This window comes from Meleagris gallopavo, chromosome 9 (assembly GCF_000146605.3).
Source record: "Meleagris gallopavo isolate NT-WF06-2002-E0010 breed Aviagen turkey brand Nicholas breeding stock chromosome 9, Turkey_5.1, whole genome shotgun sequence".
NCBI classification, from domain to species: domain Eukaryota; kingdom Metazoa; phylum Chordata; class Aves; order Galliformes; family Phasianidae; genus Meleagris; species Meleagris gallopavo.
Genome location: NC_015019.2, coordinates 15,212,723 through 15,223,118, shown reverse-complemented (window position 1 = coordinate 15,223,118; position 10,396 = coordinate 15,212,723). Strand labels below are relative to the sequence as shown.

At 37.8% G+C, this 10,396-nt stretch overlaps 1 protein-coding gene across 1 annotated transcript in view; it reads right to left on the bottom strand.

Annotated features, from left to right (window-relative positions):
- TENM1 (teneurin transmembrane protein 1) overlaps positions 1-10,396 on the bottom strand; it is a 268,505-nt gene that overhangs the window by 137,374 nt on the left and 120,735 nt on the right.

The window sequence follows — 10,396 nt, the reverse complement described above, 5'->3', positions numbered from 1 at the left end:
AAAGGAAAAGTAGTAAGAGTCTACTTAGTAGAAAATCAAAAGTACAATAAATTTTGAAAGTCTTTCGTCTGTAAGTACGATTTCTCTAGTATTCTTAACTGAGCTATTCTGAGAGCAGTTTTTCACCAAACGTTTTTGCTTATTATGGTGATTCTCATCACGCTAAGAAAGAATTCATTTGGAGACCAATTTCAGCGAAGGCTGGAGGGCTGATTGACTTCAAGACAAAATAGGGAGCATCTACATTAGCACAAAGAACAAGGTACAGAAGTGGGCTGCGCAGCATGGAGGCTGCTGCAGAAATACAGAGTGGCTTCCTGTAGGAAGGTGGATGGCATTCAGGGCTGGCAAGAGCTCTCCGAGAGGATTAGGAAAGAACGTTTAATTTGAAACAATAACTCAGAGTACTGTGCACTGTGAAATTGTGGTAGAAAGGGACAAAATCAGGACCGATCACACCAAATATTCCTTTGAAAACACCAATGTTCTTTGGTCTTTGGTTCCTTACATGAGTGATTGAATTTCTTGAGTGCACTCTTTTCTGACAGAGCCACATCCAGGTCTCCTGCCATTCCCTCAGCTGCTTCAGGTGTGTGTTATCTCAGCTTTCTGCCCCAGGCAGAGGTGAGAAGTGAAGAGGTGGTGACATGACACAGCTGGCATAACAAGGACTTCTCCTGTGGTGGTGCTTCAGCCAGGGTCTCTGCAGCCCTTCTGTACAACCAGGTACTGTGACTTGTGTGTGCCAGAACTGAAGGGCTGGCATCAGGCACTGGATGTCTGCAAGCCAGAAACCCCAGGCACACTTCTCAGCTTCAGACAGTTGACCAGCACTGGGCTGGTCCAGAGTCTTCCTAGTGCTACATCCACAGTGTGAAGGGCGGGGGATCAAACACACACGAGTATGAAATATTATTATAGTGTGACATTTGACTTCAAGGATACTGTAAATACATGTTCCTGAAAAGGTCCTGCTAAAAAGGTGTAATGAGTATGATATTCTGTATCTCCATTATAACATTTTGAAAGAAAGGTTACGGTTCTCCAAAATGGCAGTTTGTAGAAAATAAAAAGATACTGCAGAGCAGTTGTATCTGGTAGAAAGCCCATTGTTCAGGCAGTTCCACAAAAAAAGAAAGTAAACAAGGATAAGTGGCCAGCTTGCACTCACAGTGCCTGTATGTCAGGATTCCTGTGACGAACCACAAGCAGGAAATTTTGTGTTACTTACACTGAGTACCAGTCACTCCTGCATCATACTTCTTGCACGAGTAAGTGGCACTCAGCCAACAAAAGGACAACTGAACTTCATGGAGCACAGCATCCAGAAGTTATACAAGGTTGATTCTAATTTCTTTTCTTTTCTGTATTGCAGATATATGTTCTGTGGCCCTTATTTGATAGATGGGAATGCTCTGAACATGGTAATGCTATCTATATTTGAGTCAGAAACTCTAAATTCAAATATAGGAATATAATAAATTCCAAGAAATAGCACCACTGTCTGCAGGACTATATATTCTGTTTTACTCCTATCACACTATCAGAATACAGTTGGTTATTTTGGTTTCAGTGCTTCGTCATCACACATGGAGGCTTCTGCAAGTACATGAGGTCTTTTCAGTCAGCACTTACCAGATACATAATCACTTGGACTTGCAGTGGATAAGAACATTGCAGCAAAATTCAAAAGTCCTAGTGATCTTCTAGGGAGCTGACTCATCATATAAAGTAAGAAATGTGTTATTATACCATCATGTACATATATTATACATACACATATGTACATAGCAACATGTACACATAAAGATTACATATATTAATCAGTTAGCAGTAATTTAATTGCCTTACATTATGAAGAAATAACCTAAGAAGACCTACTTATGTGGTATTTTTTCCTTCAATTTTTTGGGAAATTACAGCAAAATGGCCTGATATCAGCAGCACTGATTGACCTTTTAGGTGCACAGCCAAAAGGTATTGGAGGTAAAGGCAAGGAAATGCTGAACCAGAAGTTATGAAGTTATTAAGTTATTATCACTCTTCTAATAGACTTGCAATCAATAGGCAGGAATATTTTCATTCTTTTGCACAAGGATTTAAAAATGTAGCTTCATAGCCTAATGGTAAAATACTAGTGTGCAGATGGATTTCTTTAATAGCACAAGTGCAGACAGATGCTGGATCCAGCTCATACCCTTGTAGACAGATGACTACACTGACACAGAGGAGAATTTACGTAGCTCTAACTTGTTCAAATAAAACTGAGATTATGGTGAAAAGAGAGCTACCAGTGAAATACTGCTGAGAAAATGTTAAAAATCACAATTGTTTATGCATTTCATTTTTTTTGAGAGAGTTTATTGAGTGCCCAAAGACACTTCGACAGAATTTGAAAAACACTGGTGGCACAAAGACAAATTTCCAAAGCTAGACTGCAACTATGCTCTCATAAACTCAGATGACTCCTCATCTGTCTAAGCACATTGCTACTCCCAAAGGTTGTTAAGACACGCTAAACTGTTGCTATCAATTCCATAAAATCAGGCTCCCTCTGAGGAGCAAAATAATAAAAACTGCAGTTCAAAAGTTTACATGCGACTGCAGCCTGGCATGAGCCTTAATATTCGATCCGAGAGAAAAGGTAAAGCTTTTTTTAATTTTTTTTTTAACTTGACTGAAAACAAATAAAAATACATCAGAGAATTTAAAGAACATATTATACTATCATTTGTTTTAAGTGGGGAAGTTCTAAAGCATTCACAAAAACATCAAAAACTTTCAAAACCAAGAAGATGATATAAGAAGAGGAATACGAGACATAATCTGCACCCATTCACGAAGTCAAGTCACTTCACAATCACCATGCCAGTTCACCTATCTGTCCATTTGTTCATCTCTCCAAAAATAAAGCATCCAATCCTTGAACTCTTTCAATCAAAAATAACAGGAAGAAAAAGATTCTATCAAACTCATAAAAGTCAACATCTTGATCTACAGCCAATGCTCCAATGAGCAACTGTCTGCAAACTCAGGTCTTCACTGCTGTGGTTCTCTAAGCAGGACAGGGAGCAGCTGATAACAGCTGATAACTGCTGCTTTGACATGTGTAGGAGAGGGGGAGGGATGAAAAAGAGATACTGGGTAACTCAGGTAACATGCTGCAAGCAACATGGCTTCTCAGCCCTGATGCTCACAGGATAGCCTGCTTTCTGGAAGGAAGCATCACCTAAGTCCTCTTGTTGAACCTTAAGCAGAATGGCGTAGAACTCCAAGAGTGCAGCTCATAGAAAAATGATGAATTCTCAGTTAGGAGAATGTTAGAGAATGGAAGTTTACTTATTTCTTTACACTGTTCTCTATCTGGGTGTTTTGTTATGTATTATTTATTTTGAGCTTCTTACCTGGTAATGTGAGTCCTTCAAGAGCTACACATGAAGCAATATCCCACGTGAATTCATGGGGTGGTAATGCTATTGCAGAAACTAGATTAATCCCACACAGAATTCCTTAATTAAATTCTGAGAAAATATTTTTATATCCCAGAACTGTAGTAATGCCCCTCCACTGCGTCAAGGGCTTCTCTAAGTTCTATGCATTTGTCCTGTCCCTAGCACTTCTGGGCCTAGAAATTCACCTTCATTTGTATCTGTAACATGTCTTCCTTCATTTTCATTAACAATTACATTTGCAAGAGAAGAAATGAAGAACAAATACAGATTTGAAAAGCTGTGGGAGTTAACAAAAACCAAAATGCAAGAAATCTTTCAATACCTGGGCCAAAAAATCAGTCTGCTTTTCTCCTGATTAAACTGAATGGGTACACGTTTGTACCTGTATGCATTACGTATTAAAGAAACAGTTATGAAAAGCATAATAAATTGCTGCAAAACTAAGTAGTGGTAGAAAAGCTAAGTCATCTTCAGTTGGATCGTGTGTATTTTTTCAACATCTTTTTGACTATGTTCTATAGCTGTGTTCAGTTATATTATATATACATATATAATACCTCTGTACCAATGCTTAAGGAGGCAACTGCAGTATCTTTGATTTAGATGCCAGAAGAAGTACAAGAGGAATTTTTCAGAGGCATAGCTGTTGATACATAAGAACAATTCTGATTTTTGCTGAAATGAAAATACATGTGAAGTTGGTATCAAAAGGGATTTGGAACTGAAACAGTTGCCCTTTTACTTTACTTGGGCAAATCCCAAACAAACCCATTATGACCTGACTCTTCTAGAAAAGTATTTCCTGTGGCATTGGAAAGAAGTAGAAACTTGCTCTTTCCTCATTTTCTATCTATTCTATTCCATGTCAGAAATGGAAGAGGAAAAAAAGAGGAAATTTCTAAACTTATATGATGATCAGAATACGGACATCTGTTTGTAAATCACTCCTTTATCCCCATATTTAGCAAAGAGTTTAGTACAAAGATGTGACAGCTGTGGTAGGGGAGGTATATAGTATAAAAACAACACATTTACCTAACACAGAAAGATACACTAATCATCCTGGCTTCTTAAAATTAACCCAGCAAAACAGTAGGGGAATTATATGATATGACTTATAGAAGAAATCTAACCCATAATTTTATCTGGTGCAATAGTATGCCTATTTTGCCTCTCTGTGTACAAGAACTGTAGGAGAAACAAAATTCCTGAATCAAAGAAGAGGGAAATGGCCATGAACAGTATTTATGTGATTTATTTTATCATTCTATTTTTATGTCTATAATTGAAATATCTTTAAATCCCAGTGGGACAGCAGAGATTAGTCTTTGGGAGCACAACTGCTTCGTTAAGATTTCCTCTTTGAGCAGGACTCGGTTTTTAATCATTGATGTTTCCCTTTATTCACCACTGTTTACTTTACTCAGTGTTTGATAACCTTGCCCTGTGACTCTGGATGCTAAAGGATGTAAAGTCTGTGTCCCTTACTTAGCACTTCAGCACAGCCAGCAGAAGTGACACGGTGCTGACTCACTTGCCTGTTGTTGCTGTAGGCGAGTCAGCTCTGCAAAACATGTGATGAGACTTTGAAGTCCTTGGAAGAAATCTGGGACGATAATTATATAAATACAGGATTTATAAATACATATTTGCATCTTTTCTGTAAAGAACGGTATGCAGTATTTGCAGAGTACTTTGAAACCATGAAGTGAGAAGGATAAATATATTAATATCGTATATTTTTTTCTCTTAAAATCTGTGGTTAAAAGTATGACTTGGACCAAAAAAAAAGAACATGACATAAGTAAAGCAGACAGGCACCCATGGTTCTCTTTGCCATGAATTTCCTCCTATGAGTATTCATGCATGTTCCAGCTGAATTTATTACTACATCTATGTTCAAATTTCTGTACGGTCAAATGCCAAGGTGTAAATCTAAAGTGACAAATGATGCTGTCAGCACTTCTTACTTGATGAGATGTGTATCATATTTCCTATGGAAAATACTATCTAGTTATCCAAAACAGATTTCCTAGAAGTAGCAAGCCAGGGAATAGATACACGTTTTAGGGCAATGACATTCCACATACCTATGTTTCTTTCACAAATAAAATGATAGGCTGTTCTGCAGATCTGTGACTCTTTCTGCTACACAGTGTCTGTTCTCCAAATCAGCGCAGACCTGTTATATTAATCTGGAATTCTTTTTCTCCTTCCAGATTTACACTCTAGTCCCTTTCTGCTTTTGTAAATGAAAATACTATGTTTTATAGAAAGATAACAGGTGCTCCTGGTTATCGGTGGCCATAAAATAACAGCGTATCTTTACTTTTATTTATTACTTTATATACTCTTCCATTATTCAAAATAATGAGCAAAAACTATATGCAGCATGACAGCCTAAGTTACTACATTAAGGCAGCATAAAACCACTTACACATGCATATACAATCATGTTGTTCCAGGGAAATCCAAACCATAGCTTTTCCCAAATAAACCTTACAGGAGAGTACATGAGCAATCGCCTCATTGACCAAAGTGACTGGGTCTCAAATTTTTCAAAAGAAGGACCCTCAAGTGCCATAGCTGCTGACATTAAAATTGTAATTCACTGTAGCTGACAAATGTTTACATTTTTATTTCTATAAAGAATGGTTTCATTCGTGCATTATTAAAGTTAAGGTCATATTTACAGCTTTTATTTTAAGTTCATTGTCATATTTACTCTTTTCAATTCGTCTTTTACAGTTCAGAAGCCTTAAATTTTTTTAGATCTTCTGCATGGTGAACACACATGGGAGTTGGACTGGATTTAAACCCCTTGCCACGTGTTGGTTTTTAATACGATCAGTCTCTCGACTGGTTAGATTTATTGTTTAATTAAGTAGAAAATGACAAATTACAAGAGAAATGTCAAAATAGCAAATACCAAAGAATGTTGGAAGGATCATAAATGAAGCTCCCTGCATTTATATTTTTGGAATAACCACGAGGATGGTCATTTAACCCAGAGGAAGGCTCCATTCACAAACAGGTTCCTAATGAATTGCACTGCTCAAATGATAATTGTCTCACTGCTTGCAGGTTTATGATCCCAACACCTGCATGCTTCTAGAGCTATAAAAGCCATTCTGTTCACCATGGAAAACTTGAACTGGGAAACAAAGAAGGCACAGAATTACTTCCTATATCTCCTCACTGGGGGCTGGATTCGCAGGTTGCTCAAACAAGAGACCAAGGAGAAATAACAAATTTTCAAGAGCTCACTCTGAAATGTTTGTTTGTGTATTCCTATATATGCATTTTTCTGTAATTATTTCTGCTTTTAGCAGTACTACATCCTGAACAGAAAGCGAGTATGTACAGGTTTCTGCGGTTTGAAAGGCTATCAATGCATTTTTGAAGAGCATGAATAATTATGAGTTTGATTAAAGAAGAACAAGAAAAACCCATAGCACTGAATGTCTCCCTTGCTAAGTGATAGTTGCTAAGACCTCCCCTGCTATAAAATGCATCACAAACAAGATGACCTTTGTAGGAAAACAGAAACCCTGAGCCTTAAGCATGCACCTCACATAAATATATGATATAAAAAAGAATGATACCATCTACATGAGGAGCTCAATAAACTCCAAAGATCTCAAAACATCTGCGTTCAGACTCACAATCAAACTGTAGGGCTCTGAAGTATTGCTGAATAGTAAGGCAAAATCACAACTGCCTTGAACCCCAAACACTTCTCCTATTATTCTAGTATTTCTAAGTTTTATATAAATTAATGATAATTGAATCATAGGTTCATGGTCTGGTACCTTACTGTCCCTTTAGAGGAGCTATTACCGCGGTGATAAGATTGCTTAAATTAAGCTGTCTTTTTCACAGTGCTTGGCTCATTGCCAGTGCATTGAAGGGAGATTTCAGTCCATTCAGCACAGCATTAACCTTACTGCCAACACTGCTAAATGGGTTATAGGAACTAGAAAAAAATCTGATTTAAAAAAGGATGGGACAAGCAAATATGTAAAATACTAACGCACAATACAGGAGTAAAAATGAGCACACTGAAATAAAATTAAAATGAAGTAATTTTTGATATGTAGACAGAAAAAAAAATATTCAAATGCTTAGGTAATTTAAATGTAAAACTTTACCCCAAATAAGCATGTTTATCTATGGGGGGTCTGCAACATACTATAGGCAGCATCAGGAGTAATGTAAGCTAATAATACATATCTGATATTAACTTTTTTCTTCTTATTTTGGAATTTAAGTGAACTGAAAATAAATAAAAGAAAAAAAATAAGTACAAATGAGAGATTCATGAAAACAAACTCTAAGCCAACTAACAGGGCATGGAGAAAATGAAAAACACTCCACTGAATTGTCAGGATTTAATACATATTCCATAAAAAACAGTAAGCTATGTTCAGATGGGGCTGTCAGAGATAATGACAATGTAAATCATAAGATTTGAAACATTAGAGCAAAGTACCTATGAAACTTGAAAAAAACAATTATTTTATTGGAAAGGAAGAGAACAGGCAATAGGTTGCGAGTGCTTATTCTGGGGGAGTAGAAGAAATCAATTTATCTATGAGCCCAATAACATTATCCTGAAGAAGAGAATCAATGTTTCCTGTGTTTTCATGAGGTGCGAAAAGTCTTTTCAGTCTTTTTCTCATAATACTTACAAATTAGTTTTCTGTGTGACAGAATGAAATTACTGCATGCTCGTAAGACATTTTAATAATGAATAAGTTGTTTTTCCAATTGTGTGCAGGTGTACAGGCAGAGTCTGCATGTGCATTTGAAGGCTGTATGATGGTCAGTTGGCACAGTGAGCTGCTATAACTTCTGCAGCTACGGTACAGATTTTCTCCAATTTTTTCATCTGCAGCTACTCTATGGCTTGTACCTGAAAGATTTAAGGCCTTCCTAATTCCTGCCTTCACTTGGGTTGCTTAGAGTCAGATCCACCGGGAGGGCAAAGAACTTGGCAGTGGCAGAGCTGTGGACTGTTCTTGGTTTTGCCAAAGGTTGCACAAGCCATTGCCCTTCTCCTTCGTAAACAGTTGGGCCAGTAAGCTGGGCGCTGCCAATAATGTTCTGTGGATCAGCCCACAAAACTGAGTTTCAGAAAAGCCCTTTTAAATAAAACATATAACCAAGTTTTAGTCTACAAAAAGCTTCCTTGAACGCGTATCACAGTAAATGTCTTTACTACAGGCTCTTCCAGACTGAAGTAGGTTTCAAAGAGCAACTGCATAAGAATACAACTCTAATCATAGAATCATAGAATAATAGAATATCTTGGGTTGGAAGGGACCCCAAGGATCATTAAGTTCCAAGCCACAGGCAGAGCCACCACTGGCACTAGACCAGGCTGCTCAGGGCTCCATCCAACTTGGTCATGAACACCTCCAGGGATGAGGCATCCACAGCCTCTCTGGGCAGCCTGTTCCGCACATCATCACACTCTGTAAAGAACTTTCCCCTGACATCCCATCTAAACCTTCCCTCCTTGAGCTTAAAACCATTCCCCCTTGTCCTGTCACTATCTAGCTGAGTAAATAGTTGATTCCTCTCCCATTTATAATCCACTTTTAAATACTGGAAGGCTGCAATGAGGTCTCCTTGCAGCCTTCTCCGGGCTGAACAAGCCCCATCAGAGTATGTTAAACATTTTCAGAACAACAGAATTTTCCATAAATATGGCACATTATGAGCAGCCTCATAAACTTGCCTCATTTCTGAGTATGGACAATGAACAGGATTTAGAGTCACACGATTAGTTTTAGGGAATCTTTTTCTGTCTGAAAAATCTCTAATATTACGTGGCTGTAGCTAAACCATGCAAACACATGTGCTGTTTATGGATTAACAGGAGATAAGGTTGAATAGAAAAGCTGAACATGTGCATTCTGATTTCCGCCCAGTTATTGCAGCAGGGAGTAAATTACTGTCTCTAAATCTTCTTTTTGATTGCAAATGTTCCAAATTAGAAAAAAAAAAATCTACTTAGACGTATTAGTATGCACATATTAGGTAGATTTTGCACTATTAAAGACTTAGCACAGAAATACAGCTGCCATTGACATGCTGCCCTTTATTTTACAGGATTATTTTTAATGGACAGATAAACATCAATGCAGGAGGAAGGCAAGAGAATCCAGATATTAGGCCAGTGTTTTTATTCAATTCTAGCTGAATCACTCTCTGTTAAAGACAGGAAAAAAACAAGCTGCTATCTTTTCTTCTTCTCTAAAGCTGCGCTGCATACTACAGCCTTCTGAGAAGCAGTGACCACAGATGTCCTTTATTACAGTGCTCCCCTGCTATGTCACTTATTAACTGCAGATACATCTTGGTGAACAGTCTTGCAGATTCTCCTTTCAGATGCCTTTCAGTCACCTTCAGGAGAGGCTGCAGAGGGTGCACAGAACAGCTGAAACAACCACTAGAGGTCAGGAATGTGGGAAATTCCCAGAGGGAGTGAATTGCCAAAGGGGAGCCAGCAGCATGGATTCCAGTCTGAATCCCAATCCACTGCACAGCCCTTTCATCAGTATCCAGTTATAGAGATTTTAGCTTTAAGTAGGTACCTAGGAATTAACACTAGAAAACGCACCTTATAAGAAGTATGAAATCTGGAAAAGTTAAAGAAAAAAAAAAGGAAAAAAGTAGAACAGAAGGTTTAAAATGGGAAAGTACTTTCCCCAGCAAGGAGGTCTGAAGAGAAAATAGTGAATAGGGATGCAGAAAGGCTAATTAAGATCTACTTAAGTGTTGATTGAAGGAAACCAAAAGACACTCAGTTGGCACAGAATGCCTAGGGAAAAACTTCTCACATAGCAGAAGGTATGGAGAGATAAGCTTGTTACATCACAAGAGGCAGAGATTTATCTTTATAAAGATTATGCAAACAGAAGCTCTGATGCTAGCCA